The following is a 21,465-nucleotide window of genomic DNA, read 5'->3' as shown; positions in this document are numbered from 1 at the left end:
TCTTTTTTCAAACAGTTCTACTATTGATCTCTTAGCTTATTTTTGTAGAAATTACATAGACAACTAAAGATTATAATTTTTTTCTCCTAATGACTGTAGCACAGGCTATTTGAAAAAAGGCAGTTTACATTGAAAGGAAGTATTGTCTTCCTTTCTTCCTTTTCTATCTTCTTCCCTATCTTCCTTCCTTCCTTCCTTCTTTGCTCTTGCTTTTGTTTTGTTTTCCTTTGCTTTCATTGACATTTGCCCTGATATGTATTATATTTACCTAGATCTCACTTTCATTTCATTAATATTTGCTTATATATCACTAAATCACAGAGAGCATTCCGGACCACACCTTATCTTATATATTACTCCACTGCTTTACATCTTAATAATAAGATATGAGAACTTCAGTAATAAGATGTATATTTAGAAACACACACACACACACACACACACACACTCTTATTTGTTATTTATGTTTTTATGTGTTTCCCCACAACAGAATGTAATGTCTGTTCTCTTCTGTCTTTTATTTCCAGTGGTGTCTTAGTTTCTTTCGTGCTGCTATAATAGAATTCTATGGACTGGGTAATTTATGAAAAACAGAAATGTATTTCTCATTGCTCTGGAGCCTGGAGAGTCTAAGATTAAGGTACCAGTAGGTTCAATTTCTATATCTAAGATGGCACCATGCTGCTATGTCCTCCAGAGGGGAAAGAAACTATCACATGGCAGAAAGTGGAAAGGCAGGAACATAGTTCTGAAAGCCTTCTTTAATCCATTTATAAGAGCAAAGCACTTATGATGTCAACATCTTTATTAGGCCCCGCCTCCCCACATTGTTGCATTATGGATTAAGCTTCTAACACATTAATTTTGGAAATTACATTCAGACCATAGAAAGTGCCTAGAATAGTACCTGACACATTAATTTGTTTTGACTTAGTCATTTATAGTTGAATGTTTATTTGAGAAATATTCTATATGGTAGTTTCAATAACTAAAGAACAAAGCAAGAAGGAGTTTGGTTGGCTTGTTTTTCAAATCTGTGATGTCTACTTGATTATAGATCTGTCGCTTTACTTATCTTTGAAGGAGTAAAATGTATGGTAAAAACAGTAATAATGATATTTTTCAGGAGAAGATACTGCAATAGCTTTATAATCTGGCTACGGGTTGAGAGGATAGTATAAAAACATTAGCACTACTGCCGAAAGATGATTCATCATTGGCACCAACCAATATTTAATTTGGTAAAAAATTATTATTTTAAATTTTTTCTATGTATATTTCAGAAAAATACCAATTGTCATCATTGAAATTGTAAAATAACTATTTTGGGATGTCTGTAAAGTACATATGATAGTATAATTATAATGTAAGGCAATATACTACTTAATATATCTGATGATAAACTCATTTATTGAAAAAATTATTGATCATTTTTCTTTAAACATGTCTATATGTGCTCAAATGTGTGTGTTCGTGTGTGTGTATGTGTGTAGTGTGTTTATTCCAACATAACCAAACCTTTAATCTTTTTTTATATCCTGACATTATACAAAATATCTTTCCAGAATTTGCAATTCATGTTTTGTTGTTGTTGTTATTGTTGTTTTTGAGATGGAGTCTCTCTCTATCACCAGGCTGAAGTGCAGTGGTACAATCTCAGCTCAGTGAAACCTCCACCTCCCAGGTTCAGGTGATTCTCCTGCCTCAGCCTCCTAAGTAGCTGGGACTACAGGCATGCACCACCACACCTGGCTAATTTTTGTATTTTTAGTAGAGACAGGGTTTCACCATGTTGGCCAGGATGGTCTCCATCTCTTGGCCTTGGGATCCTCCTGTCTCAGCCTTCCAAAGTGCTGGAATTACAGGCATAAGCCACCATGCCTAGCATGGCTTTTTTTTTTTTTTTTTTTTGCTGCAGATTTACATATGAAATTGGCTTTTACTTTCTTTTGTGTTTATTTAACATCATTTTCATGTGCAAGTCTAATGTAGAGGGAAGGAACCAGTTATATATGTTCAAATATAAAAGCCGTAAATTATTTTATTTTATTATTTTTATTTTTTGAGATGGGGTCTTGCTGCATTGCCCAGGCTGGTCTTGAACTCCTGGGGTTAAGTGATCCTCACACCTTGGCCTCCCAAAGTGCTGGGATTACAAGCATGAGCCATTATGCCTGGCCTAATTTATATTGTGGATAATAGTGATATGAAGGAAATAACAGTAAAAAGATCATGTTTGAATCAACAGAGAATCTTAATGGTATCATTTGACCTTGAAGATATTATTTTCCATTCTAAAGCTATGGAATTTTGGTAAATCATTTATTGCAATAATAAAAAGCAAAGTATATTTACACACAAAGAGTTATAATGGAGAAGCGAAAATCCAATATAAGAACAAAACACCCTGCTATAAGTGTTAATATGCTTACTAACAAAACTCCGTCGTTTGAAACATGTTGTCTTATTTGTTCCTCACAGCAACTGAATGAGGTAAACATTATTTTGCCCCACTTTTTGGTTAACAAAACTCAAGTTTTTAAATGTTAAATGAATAGCTAATGTCACACAGCTAGATAATAGAACCAAGAGTAGAATGCTTATATATCTTACTCCATAATTTCTGCTCTAAACCATGTTGGACTCTCTTGTGCAGAATAGATATAAAGAACAATTAAGGAAGGTAGTAATAAGAGACAAAACCTATTAGTTAAGCACTGCAACTGCAGTAGTAAATCACATTAAAATTAATGTTTGAGCTTTGACACTAAAAAGTAGCAAGACTGATCTTTTGCGAGATATAGAAAACCAAAATCAAGTTGGGAAATCAAAAAATTAAGAAGCCAGATCAAGATGTATGCAGGAATGTACTAGTCTCTCTTGGGTTTGTGCTTGACCAACATGCTATGACATTAGGGTCTGATTCTAAATTATTTATAATAAAGATTAGTGGGTCTAACAAATTCTTTACGTTTATTCTTTCTTCTTCATTGTATCCTTCCATCATTAAATGATTTTTATTCTTAAATGGTATTAATTACTATATATTTATATCCTCCTTAACTGTATCTGTACTTGTATCCATATTCTTATCTGTATCCCACTAGCTAGATGAGGAGAAACTCAAATATATATATTATATATATAATTATATATATAATTATAATATACAGCTATAATTATACTATATCTGTAACAGTAGTATTGATAATTTAATATATCTATTCTTATATTAACTGTTTCATTCCATAAAATTAGGTTCCATTCCTCTGAGTGAATTCCTTTGCAGTCTTTCTAAATTCCTCATTTAAGTTTTTCTTTAACTATTATTTTTTAAAAGTCAGTCCACAACCATGGTCGGTGCTATGGTTTAAATGTGTCCGCCTAACTTCATGTGTTGAAAACCTAATCCCCACTGCAAAAGTGATGGGATCCAGGACCTAATATGAGGTGATTATAAAGAGCAGACTGATCTCATGAATGGATTAATATTGTTATAGGAGAAGGGGGTTAGTTATAAAAATAAGTTTGGCTATCTCCAGCTCTCTTTCATATGTGATTGCTGGCCCTTTCACCCTTCTGTCCTTATGCCATGGTAGGTCACAACCCAAAGGCCCTCACCAGATGAAACCTTATGATCTGGGCTTCCCAACCTCCAGGACTGTGAGCTAAATAAATTTCTGTTGATTATAAATTACTCAATCTGTGGTATTTTGTTATAGCAACAGAAAGCAGATTAAAAGTTCAGGCTACGTAAATTGACTAGAAAGAAGATACTGACTTGCAAAATGCGCTATGATCAGGAAGTAACTTTGCTTTGTATTTATATTATTTGTTTTTGTCTCATTCAAGAAATAAGTCTGAATTGTGGAATTCTATCTGAATGAAAATTTTGACAATACCAGACAATTACTTTCTAATAAGATTAATTTTATTTCCATGACATTTTGTGGCTATGTGTTTAGGTGTAAAACTCTAAAATTATATTAAGTCATCATAAATGAGATTGGGAGTAATGGCTTTCTGTTAAAATTGCAAGTATGAAATATTCATTTTAAAAATATTAGAAAATAAAGACCATGATGCATGTCAACTTGCATATTAACTTTGAACTGAATCTCAAATATCTGATGTAACCTAGGGAATGACTTTACAGAATAGATGAAGACAGATTTTCAGCTAAACAGTACATTCCTAGAGCAATCTTTCTTTAATTAAAGTCTATAGGTTTACTGTCAGAGAGTCCACATTTTCTACTAGCAATCGTATAATGTGTGGTTACATGTTAGTAATAATTTTGAAGGTTTTAACATAGCATATTGTAAACCTAGGAGTATCTGAATGCCATACATATGGAATCTGGATATGCTTTTGTAGTTGGAGCATGTTGTGTCATGAAGTGTTACATCAAATAATTCTGGTTTATGAGCATAACAAATAAATGATACATTTATATCAATTGAAGGCTTAATCACATATTAATTCCTGTACAGAATTTTCACTGTAGTCAAAATGGAGAAAACTTGGATACAGAATCAGCCATTCCATAGCACTCAGTTGTAGAATACTGTATAAAATCACACAATCTACAAAAACTGGCATTACAGCACTACATTTACATTGTAGGCACCTACTTGGTTTTAGCAAAACAGGATTACTCATCACAGTAAATTTACATTAAGATGTATTTGTTGATTCATTATGTTGTTAGTATTTGATTTGTAAAATTATGTTTGTTTTAGTTTTATACTTACATTTATTTGAGTAACATTATAATCATTATAATTTAAGGCAACTCAAGGGTATTTCATTGTAATGTTTCATTTGTTGCGATTTGAAGGAATCTGCCGTATTTAATCTTGATAAGTGCTATTCTACAGGACAAGCAATTGGTCTTTCATGTATCTGCACACTAGACAGATCCTATACCAACTTTGCATGTGTTGCTAACTAAATTAATATTGTTTATAATTAAAATGGTAATTATCAACAGCATTTTTAAAATATGTGGAAACTAATTATTCAATTATCCATTTAAGTGTTCTTACTTGGATAGTTTTTGTTTTAATGATTTGTACATCTCAAGTTATTTTTTCGAAGATAAGTAATCAATCAGTTGACCAACTCATGGACATACTCTAAATTGCTGAAGTTAAAATCAATAGGCCTCTAATTCTCTTTATTCCTATATATAGAAGATATTAATTTCCAAAAAAATTAAGATACGTGAACCAGTCTAGCATTATCAGTGAAAAAAATGATGTAAAATTGTTTATAATGGTCTAATTAGTAAATTCCATATGGAGAGAATAGGGATTCAATTGTAAAATCTAGATTACTCATTTCACTTCTACTTGAGACAATGTAACAGGGACACTTACTAACAATCAGATAGCTATGTGCTTTCCAAATTTTCTAGCTGCCTTTCAGTTAGATAGGTACTTGTCTGTGCTAGTAATTAATAGTTAATGGCCTATGAATAGCAGTACATTTCACTTACAGGTATAAGCATTGAAAAGCTGCTACACCGCTATCAGCTCTTTTTTAAATTTTTTAATTTTTTTTTCGTTCCAGAAGCATGTCTTAATTTGAAGCTCACACATAACACAGCCTATCCTAACTCATTTGTGCAGAAACATAGGGGGCAATATTGGCAGAATTAAATTTAAAGACATATATATCAGAATTGCCTCTACTCCTAAATCCTCTGATTTTATACAAGTCACTTGAGTTTCTTGTACTTAGCTTCTTAGCTATGAATTGTGTTTATTTTTTATTTTCTCATTTAGATGATTGAGCATTTATTTGTTCCAGACATTATTTTAGGCACCAACACATGGTAGAGAATGAGACAAAGTCCCTTCCCACATTAGGCTTACATTCTAACATGGTTTTATTTAAACTATTTTTTTCTGAGTGCTGAAAACTACAAAACTTGACAAAATGTAAGTTCAACAATGAATAAATTTATAATTCAGTGAAGTGGAAAATTATATGCCATAGCCGTTAATAGAAATTTGAATAGAGAGCTCTAAAATGTTTGTACTGTCCAAAGACACCTGAGCTTGGGTCAAGTGCTAGTGAATTACTACCCTTTTTCCGCTTGCCAAACTGTGTTCCCTTGAAAATGAAGCTATGCAAGCCCATTTTTTTCTTCCTAATTTAGATACCCAGAGAGTACACTCTTTGTTCTGACTCACACAGTGATGTTCTAGTAGTAGCCCTGTGTGGACTGAAATAAAATAAAACCAAGGGCTAGGGAGACACAAAATAGGGAGACATTCATTTCAACTAGTATTATCTGGCTTTAGATAAGGAACCTTCAATAGAGTGGGGAATCAAGATACTTCAGGCATTTCTAGCTCAAAAGCTATATTCATCCCAATAAATGTGTGCTAGGTGGGCAGAGTAGAGAGAGCTATTTATTGATGTTTTAAGTAAATGATTTGAAAAAAAAGCAATAAGTATTATTCATAAGCTCACATATATAATTAGAATATGGAAACCCAAATAATTATTTTAGCTATTGCTGTTCTATCAAATATATAAGGGCAAAATTAAAATAGATTCACTTTTTGTTTACAAGCCCATTTAACTACTTAGAAAATGACTGATTGATATAATATAGTCAAAATAATATGACCAAGAAATGGGGCTAAAAAAAATCCCTTCATTAAAAATATATCTCCCCATCTCTTGAGGTCCAATAATTTGTTTTGTTTTGTTTTTTTATTGTACTTTAGGTTCTGAAGTACCTATGCATATCATGAAGGATTGTTGCATAGGTACACACATGAGGCAATGTGGTTTTCTGCCTCCATCCCCCCTTCACCTAAATCTGGCATTTCTCCCCATGTTATCCCTCCCTGACCTCCCCTACCCCCCACTGTCCCTCCCTTGGCCTCCCACAACAGACTCCAGTGTGTGATGCTCCCCTCCCTGTGTCAATGCATTCTCAATATTCAACACCCACCTATGAGCGAGAACATGCAGTGTTTGATTTTCTGTTCTTGTGTCAGTTTGCTGAGAATTATGGTTTCCAGATTCATCCATGTCCCTACAAAGGATACAAACTCATAATTTTTATGACTGCATAGTATTCCACGGTGTATATGTGCCACATTTTCCTTGTCCAGTCTGTCGTTGACAGGCATTTGGGTTGATTCCAGGTCTTTGCTATTGTAAATAGTGCTGCTATGAATATATGTATGCATGTGTCTTTATAATAGAATGATTTATAATCCTTTGGGTATGTACCCAGTAATGGGATTGCTGGGTTAAATGGAATTTCTATTTCTAGGTCCTTGAGGAAGCGCCACACTATCTTCCACAATGTTTGAACTAGTTTACACTCCCACCAACAGCATAAAAGTGTTCCTGTTTCTCCACATTCTCTCCAGCATCTGTTGTCTCCAGATTATTTAATGATCACCATTCTAACTGGTATGAAGTGGTATCTCAATGTGGTTTTGATTTGCATTTCTCTAATAATCAGTGATGATGAGAATTTTCTCATGTGTTTGTTGGCCTCATATATGTCTTCTTTTGAAAAGTGTCTGTTCATGTCCTTCGCCCACTTTTGGATAGGTTTATTTGTTTTTTTCTTGTAAATCTGTTTTAGTTCTTTGTAGATTCTGGATATTAGCCCTTTGTCATATGGGTAGATTGCAAAAATTTATTTCCATTCTATTGGTTGCCAGGTCATTCTAATGATTGTTTCTTTTGCTGTACAGAAGCTCTGGAGTTTAATTAGATCCAATTTGTCTATTTTGACTTTTGCTGCCAATGCTTTTGGTGTTTTAGTAATGAAGTCCTTGCCTATGCCTATGACCTGAATTGTTTTGCCTAGGTTTTCTTCTAGGGTTTTTATGGTGTTAGGTCTTATGTTTAAATATTTAATCCATCTGGAGTTAATTTAAGTGTAAAGTGTCAGGAAAGGGTCCAGTTTCTGCTTTCTGCATACTGCTAGCCAGTTTTCCCCACATCATTTATTAAACAGGAAACCCTTTCCCCATTGCTTGTTTTTGTCAGGTTTATCAAAGATCAGATGGTTGTAGATATATGGCATTGCATCCAGGGGCTCTGTACTGTTCCATTGGTCTATATCTCTGTTTTGGTACCAGTACCATACTGTTTTAATTACTGTAGCCTTGTACTATGGTTTGAAATCAGGTAGCGTGATGCCTCCTACTTTGTTCTTTTTGCTTAGGATTGTCTTGGCTATGCAGGCTCTCTTTTGGTTCCATATGAAGTTTAAGGTGGTTTTTTCCAGTTCTGTGAAGAAGGTCATTTGTAGCTTGATGGAGATAGCTTTGAATCTGTAAATTAGTTTGGGCAGTATGGCCATTTTCACAATATTGATTCTTCCTAACCATGAGCATGGAATGTTTTTCCATCTCTTTGTGTCCTCTCTTATTTCCTTGAGCAGTGGTTTGTAGTTCTCCTCGAAGAGGTCCTTTACATCCTTTGTTAGTTGTATTCCTAGGTATATTATCCTCTTTGTAGCAATTGTGAATAGGAGTTTGCTCATGATTTGGCTTTCTGTTAGTCTGTTATTAGTGTATAGAAATGCTTGTGATTTCTGCACATTGATTTTGTATCCTGAGACTTTGCTGAAGTTGCTTATCAGTTTAAGGAGATTTGGAGCTGAGATGATAGGGTCTTCTAAATATACAATCATGTCGTCTGCAAATAGAGACAATTTGACTTCCTCCTTTCCTGATTGAACACCCTTTCTTTTTTTTCCTTGCTGAATTGCTCTGGCTAGAACTTCCAATACTATATTGAATAGGAGTGGTGACAGAGGGCATCTTTGTCTAGTGCCAGATTTCAAAGAGAATGCTTCCAGTTTTTGCCCATTCAGTATGATATTGGCTGTAGGTTTGTCATAAATAGCTTTTATTATTTTGAGTTATGTCACTTCAATACCTAATTTATTGAAAGTTTTTAGCATAAAGGACTGTTGAATTTTGTTGAAGGCCTTCTCTGCATCTATTGACATACTCACGTAGTTTTCGTCTTTGGTTCTGTTTGTGGTGGATTATGTTTATAGATTTGCATGTGTTAAACCAGCCTTGCATCCCCAGAATAAAGCCTACTTGATCGTGATGGATAAGCTTTTTGATATGCTGTTGCAATCGGTTTGCCAATATTTTATTGAAGATTTTTGCATCTGTGTTCATCATGGATATTGGCACGAAGTTTTCTTTTTTTGTTGACTCTCTGCCAGGTTTTGGTATCAAGATGATGTTGGTCTCATAAAATGATTTGTGAAGGATTCCCTCTTTGGATTGTTTGGAATAGTTTTAGAAGGAATGGTACCAGCTCCTCTTTGTACATCTGGTAGAATTCAGCTGTGAACCCCTCTGGACCTGGACTTTTTTTGGTTGGTAGGCTATTAATTGCTGCCTCAACTTCAGCCCTTATTATTGGTCTGTTCAAAGTTTCAACTTCTTCCTGGTTTAGGCTTGGGAGGGTGCAAGTGTCCAGGAATTTATCCATTTCTTCCAGGTTTACTGGTTTATGTGCATAGAGTTGTTTGTAGTAATCTCTGATTGTAGTTTGTATTTCTGTGGAATCAGTGGCGATATCCCCTTTATCATTTTTTTATTGCATCTATTTGATTCTTCTCCCTTTTCTTTTTTATTATTCTGGCTAGAGGTCTATTTTGTTGATGTTTTCAAACAACCAGCTCCTGGATTTATTGGTTTTTTGATGGGTTTTTTGCATCTCTGTCTCCTTCAGTTCTGCTCTGATCTTAGTTATTTCTTGTCTTCTGCTGGGTTTTGAGTTTTTTTGATCTTGCTCCTCTGGCTCTTTCAATTTTGATGATAGGGTGTCAATTTTAGATCTCTCCTTGCTTCTCATGTGGGCATTTGTTGCTATAAATTTCCCTCTAGACACTGCTTTAAATGTGTCCCGGAGATTCTGGTACATTGTGTCTTCATTCTCGTTGATTTCAAAGAACATCTTTATTTCTGCCTTCATTTCATTGTTTATCCAGTTGACATTCAGGAGCCAGTTGTTCAGTTTCCATGAAACTGAACTAACTGTGTGGTTCCACTAACTGTGGTTCTGAGTTAGTTTCTTAATTCTGAGTTCTAATTTGATTTCCCTGTTGTCTGAGAGAGTGTTTGTTATGATTTCCATTCTTTTGCATTTGCTGAGGAATGATTTACTTCCAATTATGTGGCCAATTTAGAGTAGCTGCAATGCGTGCCGAGAAGAATGTATATTCTGTGGATTTGGGGTGATTTCTGTAGATGTCCATTAAGTCTGCTTGGTCCAGATCTGAGTTCAAGTCCTGGATATCCTCATTAATTTTCTGTCTCATTGATCTAATATTGACAGTGGAGTGTTAAAGTCTCCCACTATTATTGTGTGCGAGTCTTAGTATCTTTGTAGGTCATTAAGAACTTGCTTTATGTAGCTGGGTGCTCCTGTATTGGGTGCGTTTATATTTAGGATCGTTAGCTCTTCGTGATGCATTGATCCTTTTACCATTATGTAATGTCTTTCTTTGTCTCTTTTGATCTTTGTTGGTTTAAAGTCCATTTTATCAGAGACTAGGATTGCAACTCCTGCTTTTTTTTGCTCTCCATTTCTTAATAAATCTTCTTCCATCCCTTTATTTTGAACCTATGTGTGTCCTTGCATGTAAGATGGGTTTCCTGAATACAGCACACCGATGGGCCTTGATTTTTATCCAATTTGCTAGTCTGTGTCTTCTGATTGGGGCATTTAGCCCATTTAAATTTAAGGTTAATATTGTTATGTGAATTTGATCCTGCCATTTTGTTGCTAGCTGGATGTTTTGCCCATTAGTTGACACATTTTTTTCATTGTGTCAATGGTGTTTACTATTTGGTATGTTTTTGGAGTGGCTGGTACTGGTTGTTCCTTTCCTTGTTTAGTGCTTCTTTTAGGAGCTCTTGTAAGGTAGGCCTGGTGATGACGAAATCTCTCAGCAATTGCTTATCCATAAGGGATTTTCTTTCTCCTTTGCTTATGAAGCTCAGTTTGTCTGGATATGAAATTCTAGGTTGAAAGTTCTTTTCTTTAAGGATGTTGAATATTGGCCCCCACTCTCTTCTGGCTTGTAGGGTTTCTGCAGAGAGATCCGCTGTGAGTCTGATGAGCTTCCCTTTGTGGGTAACCCGACCTTTCTTTCTGGCTGCCCTTAGCATTTTTTCCTTCATTTCAACCCTGGTGAATCTGACTGTTATGTGCCTTGGGGTTGCTCTTCTTGAGGAATATCTTTTTGGTGTTCTCTGTATTTCCTGGATGTGAATGGTGGCCTGGCTTGCTAGGTTGGGGAAGTTCTCCTGGATAATATCCTGAAGAATGTTTTCCAGCTTGGATTCATTCTCTCCATCACATTGAGGTACACTTATCAAATGTAGATTAGTTCTTTTTACATAATCCCATATTTCTTGGAGGCTTTGCTCATTTCTTTTCACTCTTTTGTCTCTCATTTTATTTATTGCCTTCTCATTTTGTTTCATTGAGTTGATCTTCAATCTCTGATATCCTTTCTTCTGCTTGGTCTATTCAGCTATTGAAACCTGTGTATGCTTGGTGAAGTTCTCGTGCTGTGGTTTTCAGCTCCATCAAGTTGTTTATTTTCTTCTCTAAGCTGTTTATTCTCATTAACATCTCATCTAACCTTTTTTCTAGGTTCTTAGTTTCTTTGCATTGGGTTAGCACATGTTCTTTCAGCTCTAAGAAGTTTATTACTCACCTTCTGAAGCCTGTTTCTGTCAATTCATCAGATTCATTCTCCATCGACCTTTGATCCCTATCTGGTGAGGAGTTGTGATCCTTTGGAGGAGGAGAGGCGTTCCAGTTTTTGGTGTTTTCATCCTTTTTGCACTGGTTTCTTCCCATCTTAGTGGCTTTATCTATCTGTGGTCTGTGTAGTTGGTGACTTTCAGATGGGGTCTCTGAGTGGATGTCCTTTTTTTTGATGATGAAGTTATTTCTTTACTTCTTAGTTTTCCTTCTAACACTCAGGCCATCTGCTGCAGAACTGCTGGTGGTCCACTCCATACAATGCTTGCCTGGGGATCACCTGCAGGGGCTGCAGAACAATAAGGGTTGCTGCCGGTTTCTTCTGTTATCTTCATCCCAGAAGGGTACCTGCTGGATGTTGGCCTGAGCTCTCCTTTATGAGGTGTCTCTTTGGGTATATGAGGGTCAGGGAACTGCTTGAGGAGACAGTCTGTCCCTTATAAGAGCTCAAGTGCTGTGCTGGGAGCTCCGTTCTTCCATGCAGAGCTGCTGGGCAGGTACTTTTAAGTCTGTTGCAGTAGAACTCAAAGCCACCTCTTTTCCCAGGTGTTCTGTCCTAGGAAGGTTGACTTTATTTATAAGTTCCTGTCTCTTTGGGTATACAGGGGTCAGTGAGCTGCTTGAGGAGACAATCTGTCCCTTATAGGAGCTCATGTGCTATTCTGGGAGCTCTGCTGGTCCATGTGGTGCTGCTGGGCAGGTACCTTTAAGTGTGCTGCAGTGAAACTCATAACTACCTCTTTTCCTAGGTGCTCTGACCTAGATAGGTCAGTTTTATTTATAAGTTCCTGATGTGTTGCTGCCTTTTTTCATAGATGCTTTGCCCTGCATGTAGTAGTCCAGTCACAGTCTGCCAATAGAGGTGTTGCTGAGCTGCCACAGGCTCTGCCCAGCTGCTATGTGAACTGCCTTGGTAGTGGCGGATAGCCTTGGTAGTGGTGGTTGCTCTTCCACACACTGAGCTGAACCGTTGTGGGTCCAGCTGCGCTTGCTGCGAAACTCTCAATCCAGAGCATTTCAGATTGCTTGTTTTGTGGGTGTGGTGCTCACCAAGCCAGATCATCTGGCTCCCTGTCTCTTCCCCCTCCCTTTCAGTTGAATGGGCGGCTCTGTCTCCTAGGCATTCCAGGCACCAGTTGAAATGGCCACCCAGATTTGTGTGAGTTTCTCTGTGCCAGGCTGGCACCAGCTGAAACCACTGTGCTGAAAACTCCTGGTGCTTTTTGGCCCGGGAATCTCCTGGTCTGTGGGCAGTGAAAATTTGTTTGGAAATGTGGCGGACCCTCACCCTCTGCATTGTTCTTGCTGGGAACTGCACTCCGGAGCTGTTCCTATTCAGCCATCTTGAATTCCCAAGCCCAGTAATCTGTTTTAAATTTGAATTTCTATAACTTAGAAATTGTATTACTCTGATAGTATTTTTTTAAATAAAATGTACTGCCATAACAGAAGTTTTTGGTTTTTTTTTTTTTAGACTTAACAAAGGGTAACTAATTTGCTGACAAGTCATTGTAGGTGTACTGAAAAAAAAAAATGCCTTCATAGCTCCTATGAGTTACAATAATAAAGTAGGTCAGCAGTTTGCCGAATGTTGTAATTCTCCTTTGCCATCCTGTCTCTGCCCATTAGCAAAGCCTGCCTGGCAACTGCTCTCTATTGGATAGAAACATGACCTCATCACACTATGGAAACTTTCGAATACTGCATTCTTCCTTCTCAGATGTGGATTCTCTTATGGGAAAAACATAAGGAAATCAACTCTAATCTGATATTTTGTTTTCAAATAAAATGTGTATTTTGGAAAATTTTAAATTGAACTGTAATTTCATCACAGAGAGGGATATGAGATATTGATGAGATTATATATTAGCTATGGTGACATTGAGTTGCTTTAGCAATGGAAGACCAAGCCAGAAGTTCTAAACATGTTTTTTGTTTCCCCTTACATAGGTTGGCTCTTCAATTTTAAGCAACAAATAGCTAGAAGAAGTACTATTCATGAAATTACCTTACCTAACAAGTGGCACCTGCTAAAGTTGAAAAAAAAATATTTTGCAGTCGAATATTTCCTTCAAAATGATTAATTTGCTAGCCTTAGTTCTCTATATATACATGCCATTATAAATGTTGAGACTTTCACAAATGTAGTATAATGTATGTATAACACATTATCTCACTTATTTTAAAGGAAATAAATAAAAATACATTCATTACAATTTTAAAGATGAAGACTCTGAAACACAGAATTGTTATTCCATTTGCATAAAGCCAGAGACAGACAGTATGGGAGCTGGTTATAAAATCCATGCTTCCCTTTGGATTAAGGATGAACTCACTATACCATTCTACTTCATGAGCCCCAGAAAACTTCATCTTTTATAAACCATTGTCAGTTTGTGTTTATAGAAAACAATGATGAATTGGCTGCACTGCTGGAAGAGCTCAGAATGTATATGCAAAATATGTGAAAAGTCACTGTGTTTTGTATGTGTGTTGTGTTTTAGGGTTTTTCCTTTTACTACTGTCATAAATTCAAGATAATCTGGCAAAGAATAGCAATTACAATATCTTATTTTTCCTGAACTCCTCATATACTTACATTTCACATAAAAATATTGTTTTAAATTTATGCAGATTGGAATAAAATAGTAACATTGCCTTCAATCAGTGAATCAATGGAATAGCATACTAATGGTTTTTACTGTATTGTTCTGCTTACAGATATATGGATGTCAGGCAATTCATATGAACTTCCTCTCTTTCCAAAGAGTTCAGGATTATCATTCTCTTTTTAAAAGAGAGAGACTTATATAGACTTGAATTACATAAGCTAAGTCACCTATTTTCAGATAATTTTCAAGACATGATTATATAGTTGCTTCTCATAATGAAAGACTCTCCACACTTTGCTCTTTTTCTATTCCATCTCATTTTTATCCCTCCTGTTTTATGCCCCTGGTCTAATTATGCTACTCTAGAGATATAGGACAGAATCAGAAGTGACATGAAGAAAGTCATGTCATAAATGAGGGATATAAGAAATAATGGGAGAGACACTTTTTGAGTCTTAACATGAACATTTTCGTAACCCCAGTGTATACCCCATCATTTTTTAGAAGTGTTTGTTTTTTTTGGAGATGTAATATATTCTAGAGTAATGTGTAATTTTTATGATGAATTTGGTTCACTTATTTCAGCTATTTTGCATATATTCTTATAACATATCAACCACTGTAAGCATTTTATTAAATGAGATGTTAAAATATATAATAGACTAATTGGCCCATTTTCTTTAAACTTTGAAGGTTTAGATATAGGGACATTATGATTAACATTTAAACACTCTTTTAGGTAACAACAGACAGTGAATCCTACTTGAGGTTGGAGGGTGGAAGGAGGGAGAGGATAGAAAAACTACCTATTGGGTATTATGCTTATTTCCTGGGTGACGAAAAAAAAATCTCTATATCAAACCCTGTGACATGCAATTTACCTGTATAGCAAACCTGCATATGTACCCTGGAACCTAAAATAAAAGTTAAAAAAAATATGAAATACTCTTCTAGTATTTACCAGCTAGGTGCCTCAGAAACAGAGCTCCAATCCAAATAAGAGTTAATCAATAAGTGGTTCAGTTCTATATCCAATATCTCATGCCCTATGCATAGAGAAATAGGCACACCTAGCTGTGAACTATTACCATTTATTCTCATGCATAAGCTTGGTAATGATTAATAAATGATTACCATTTATTCTCATGTATTAGCTTGGTAAAAATTATGTAGAGAAAGTTTGGAATTTATCATAATATATTTGTAATTTATATAAAAAAAATAGAGCAGTAAATCACAACATATATGCCAATAGCATTTTCTTGAGCATATCATAAAGTCAATTAAAATGGTCTCAATTATATTCTCAAGATAGAATTAATATTATTTATAATATCTACTTATAATGTCCACCAAAGCAAATGATGTATATTTACAGATCACTGTGTGCTACCCTTTGCTACTGTGATCAATGTGATCATCTAAAATCGTGATTCCTGCAACTTAGGGAAGGGCTTCCAGTGGAAAAATATTAAATTTTAACTGTATTCAAATGTGGATATAATTGAATTTGACCTTAATTTTCCAGATACTATATTTCTGTCCTTTAGTTGACTTTTCAGATTTTTTAAAATTGATGTTGTGTTTTTCCTAAGGTCAACTATTTATTCACTTTTTAAAAAAAATATTTTTACTGAGTTCAGTGAAATTATAATAGAAAAAAACACCATAGTGGTAGGCATTATTATCTCCCCATTACTCCCAAGCTAAAAGTAAGCATTAATATGCCATTTAATTATGATTACATTTAGTCCAGCACTTTTGTAATTCTGTCTTCAACTGAGTTACAAATGCTTAAGGAGAAAAGAAATTTGCCATGTGCTGTAATTAGTAAATATTAGGCAAATCAAACAAAAATGTATTAATCTATAACATTTAATGAAAATCATTCTCCCGAGAGACACCTTTCCCTTTCATTCATCAGTGTTATTATTTCTCTTTATTGTTTTGTTCTGATTGTACCAAGAGATCAGAACTTTTTAGTAAGCAGCTCTTTTGAAAAATATTAAAAAGAAATGTAAATACATACAGATTTTTATACAAAGGATCACGTTAAAATAGAATTATTATAAATGATAGATGTAGAGACAGTTTACCTACAAATATTTATGAGACTGTTATGCTCTAAAGTTTTTGAATGTATTTCTCTATCATTTAATTTATATTCAAATTCATTGTATGAACAGGCTAATTTACGTGATGGTTTAGTGTTATACAGGAATTAAATTATCGCAAAATTTGAAGAAACGAAAAGGAGGATAAACACATTATGTTACAGAAGAATGAAAAAATGAATAGAAGTAAGAGATAGAAGCCCAATAGCTAATAAACTAAAGATAGATTTTCTTTTCTCCTCCAGGCTGGTTTTGTTTTTTGTTTTTTGGGTTTTTTTGCCATTGAGGTCATTCACCGTAGTCACTAGGTGGTATTGAAGCCTGCTCTGTTTCTTCCAAAGAAGATAAAACTTACAACTTTTATCATAACCATGTGTTGTTTGAGATCCTAACACTATTTATTTTCCTAAGCTACAGTCTTATTAAAATCTTTTATTTCTTGTTTAGAAAGTAAACAATATAGGTTTATGAATGTAGTTCTACCAGCTTATAAAAATACAAACCAATTACAATAATTCCTGTACAGTTGTAACTGCTGCCACATATCTAATATTTAGTACATGCAATTCATTATTATTACTGCTTTCTTATTTATGCATCTAGCAGTTCTGTGATATCTTTTCACAACTATATGAAGCAAATTGTATTAAGTGATTAATAACACATTAATCATAGTATCATAAGTACTTTAAAGTACTTTTATATAGAATCACTGATATTGTGAATAAACTACAAATTAGGAAAGAGACATTCAAATTATCTATCAAAACTCAATCAGAAAGCCGGTGATAGAACTGGAACTAAGACCACAGTCTCCTTACTTGTACTACCTTCTATTTTCCATCAAGGTATAAATATAGAAATCATATACTCATATATTAAAGTCCAGGTGATTGAGTAAAAATTAAAATTTCCTTTAATTTCATTTTTATTTTAAAATGAGAGTTTATCTTTAATCAGTTGATAAGTTAGCTACTGAAATAAGTAATATGGAGCATATCAAAACCTCTCGAGGCAGAAGTTTGAAAGATAACCATAAATAAAACTTATGTTCTTAGAACTTCAATATTCTTATGCATAGGTAGGGCAAAATGATACATATTCTAGAGGAAATCATGAAATTTGTTAGGCTAGAATTTATCATTCAGATACATTTTTAAGAAAGAAATTGACCTAATTGGAGGAGACCAGGTGTCATATAGGTACACATCTACATGGAAATCTAGCATGCTGGGAAGGTTGAAATAAAGTGGTATGAAGAAACATTAATGAAGAAATATTATTAATAGCATACTAGAAGGCTTCAAAGTAGTAAAATGAAGGAGGTTTAGGGTACACCTTAGAACTAGAAAAGAGATGGGACACTTACTCTCCTTAAAGCAGAAGACTGATGATAAGTTCTTGGCTTGCCTAGGTGACAATAAAAAGCATAGAAGAAATGATGAGAATCTACTTCAACAAAAATTGGATTTGTTGGAAATAATATGATAAAATTTGTTAGAAATAATAATAAATAAAATATGAGAAGGGACATTGTGAAGTGGTTAAGCATAATCAAGTCTTAGAACTAGATTATTTACATTCCTTTACTGGTTCTCTTATGCTAGCTATGTGACACTGGACAAGTGACTTAACGTATATGTACCTTGGTTTCTTTATCTGTAATGCAGGGATGGTAATTATAATTACTTCGCAGAATTTTGAGATATATAAAGGTACTTTTCATGCCAAGTACATAAAATGATTTTTTTTTTGAAACAGTGTCACTCCATCACCCCAGTGGAGTGTGATGGTGTGATCTTGTCTCGCTGCAACCTTCTGGGTTCAAGCAATTCTCATGCCTCGAGAAGTAACTGGAAGCTTCCCAAGTAACTGGAACTACAGACATGGGCCACCATGGCTGGCTAACTTTTGCATTTTTAGTAAAGACAAGGTTTTCACATATTTGCCAGACTGGTCTCAAATTCCTGACCTCAAGTAATCCCTTGGCCTTAGCCTCCCAAAGTGCTGGGATTACAGGCATGAGCCACCATGCCTGACCAATGATTTTTATTATATTTCTCAAGTCAGTACACAGAAGCTATTATTAATAGTTATATTTGTGTGTGAGTTAAAAGTTGATATTCCCATATATATATATATATATATATATTTTAGTATATATCCCTGTCATTTCAAAAATATAACAATTTGAGGTAGCCAAGAATATAAGAAGATATACTGTATACCTAGAAATATTAAGAGAACAATGGCATAGAAAGAAAAGTTTATAATGCATAAACCTGGCTAAAGAAACCAACAGTATTTGAACATAAAATTTTGTTTTTATTTTTCTACCACCTACACAATACTAGACGTAATGTTCTGAACCCATAAGAATAGTTGCAAAGAACATTTAGAATAAGAGAAACATTAATGACATTTAGTAATAGTTGGAGCAAGACCAGGAAGTAAATAAACCCTCCATTTGGAATCCATAGAATAATAAATGACAGAATGTTAGTGGAATAATTTCAGTCTTGTTTAATAATGTCTTCTTTCAAGGTGAAATATTTTAAGCTGAATAGACTGGAATAAAGTTCAGAGAAATTGAACTCTGAGACAGTACTTTGGTATTCCAAATGAGCTCAATCCCCTGGCTCATGTGAATTGCACCTTAAAATGGTCATATTGGAGTTAAAGTAGATCACTTCAGAGTTTTAATGAAAAAAAAAAAGAAAAGAAATAAAATGGTCATATGTTAGAGAAAAATGGTGGACTGATGCATAGGATCTTTAATGAACAGCTAAAATGGTGGAAGAACTGTTTTTCCATGGAATATAAAACTGATGTATGAATTTACAAAGTGAGAATGAAGAAAGATACTACAGATTAAAACTTGGTATGTTTTCATCCTAATTCCATGCAAGATTCTGTACCAAATTATAAAATAAATTGTATATGGTATATTCCAAACTTTTCCTACATATGGTATATTCTGAACTTTTCCTACATATGGAAAAGTTCAGAATTTACCGTAGTATCTTTGTAATTTATAAAAAACATATAACAGTGAATCACAACATGCTCTGTATTGTGTTGTGTGGTCAGAGAAAGCACTGGTTTAATGAAAGCAAGTAATAACAGATTAGCATTTCTTTCTCTCTCTCATATATATATAAAAATATATATATATACATGATATCATGAGGGGAAAGAACTTGTTGAAAACCTTGCTAATGATGTATACCAAACATCTCTCCCTTTTTGAGATGAGCCTTAGGAGTAGCAAAGCTCCTTATACAAAAATTTCTACAAGGTGCTTCCTGATATGAATATTTGAACTACCACACTGTAGAACTGAGTTAAGTTAATAACTGTTTGAGTGAATGTTTTCTCTCCCCACACCCTAAAGTGCAGATTGATGAGTTGATATTAACAAAGAAGAAGACATGTAAGAGGACATCTACAGGATTCTGTCTTCATATCTGAGTTATTTTTAACATATTAATAATAGCCTGGGCTGGGCGAGCAGCTCATGCCTGTAATCCCAGCACTTTGGTAGGCCAAGGCAGGAGGATCACTTGAAGTCAGGAGTTTGAAACCAGGATGAACAATATAGTAAGACCTCATCTTGATAAAAACTTTGAAAAGTTAGAGAATGTGGTGTCAGGTGCCTGCTGTCTCAGCTACTCGAGAGGCTTAAGTGAGAGAATCACTTGAGCTGGGGAGGCAGAGGTTACAGTGAGCCGAAATTACGCCACTGCATCATTTCACTCTGAGTAATAGAGCCACACCTGGTCTCAAAACAAACTAACAAACAAACAAACAAAACAAAACAGAAAAAGAAGAGAATAAAAGAAAAATAATAGCCTGGTTGAAGTCACCAAAGATGCAGCCAACAAAAAGCAAAAAAGAAATGGGCTAGTATGCTGATTTATAGATTCATATTTAAGAAGACCTTGTTATATAAAAAGGTGAACTGAGCCTAAGAAAATGGATTTCTTATGGCAAACATAAGATCCCATAAGAGATCAGAAAACAAAAAGGATAAGGGCAAGTACAAGAATCAGACAAGGCTCAGCCAAAGATGTAAAACATAATAAGAGTTTTTGTGACTATAACTTCAATATATGTCATAATTGAAATATTGCTCATTTTAACTACATAAAAATTCTAAACAATTATTTTTTTATTAAAATACTTTGATATTGGTGCCAAATACTAGATATTTTGATTCTGCAGGCAATTATTTTCTGACCAGTAGATAAATCTTTGAAATGTAAATATGCACTGGCTGTCTACTTACATTCCTGAAATGATGCTTTCAAAACTAATTTAAATTCATTTATAAAATCATTTAAATCAAAGACCATGACAAATCAGTAATTAACTTTGTTTTTAATAACCTCTTTTCCCAATGAACTCACTTGATTATTTGATAGAGCATTTAGATATTAAGAAAGCAGTAAAGCACACCTTTATATTATGAAAACCTGCCAAGAGTGTAGCACAGAGGATGCAATTAGGATAAATTGAACAAGAGATTTTATTATTTTTACAGTTAATCTTTTCAATTATGCAAATAGAAAACAAAAACTCATTGCTTTGCAATGCATTTCTCTTTGTAGTGCATTTCTTATGTTTAGCTGCTTTTGGTTCATAACTTTATATTACTCATTGTGACAGATCAGGATGATGAACTCCTTGACTGAAAATCTTAAAAATGTGTGACTTTTCTTTTCATAAACCATTGACATTTTGTTTTATAAATATTTATAAAAAACTTTATTACCAGTAATGATCTTAAAAATTATAACGAAATAGCCTTCTAGATTAAATTAACTATTTGTCAGTTTCCATTTAGAACACAATTAGAGAAAAATATTAAATTATGGTTTAACTTGAGGGAAGAAAGTCAAAAGTTGCATATTTCACAATTCACCAAAAGTAATGTCAGCCCTAACATA

The 21,465-nt window shown here is 34.3% G+C and overlaps 1 protein-coding gene across 1 annotated transcript in view; it reads left to right on the top strand.

Moving 5' to 3' along the window:
* Positions 1–21,465, top strand: part of HCN1 (hyperpolarization activated cyclic nucleotide gated potassium channel 1) — a 388,448-nt gene that overhangs the window by 208,815 nt on the left and 158,168 nt on the right. The window lies entirely within an intron of this gene.

The sequence above is a fragment of the Aotus nancymaae genome, unplaced genomic scaffold (assembly GCF_030222135.1).
Source record: "Aotus nancymaae isolate 86718 unplaced genomic scaffold, 86718_ANA_hifiasm-v0.15.2.pri h1tg000014l, whole genome shotgun sequence".
NCBI lineage: Eukaryota > Metazoa > Chordata > Mammalia > Primates > Aotidae > Aotus > Aotus nancymaae.
The sequence above is the reverse complement of the archived record's forward strand: the minus strand, read 5'-3'. Positions and strand labels throughout refer to the sequence as shown.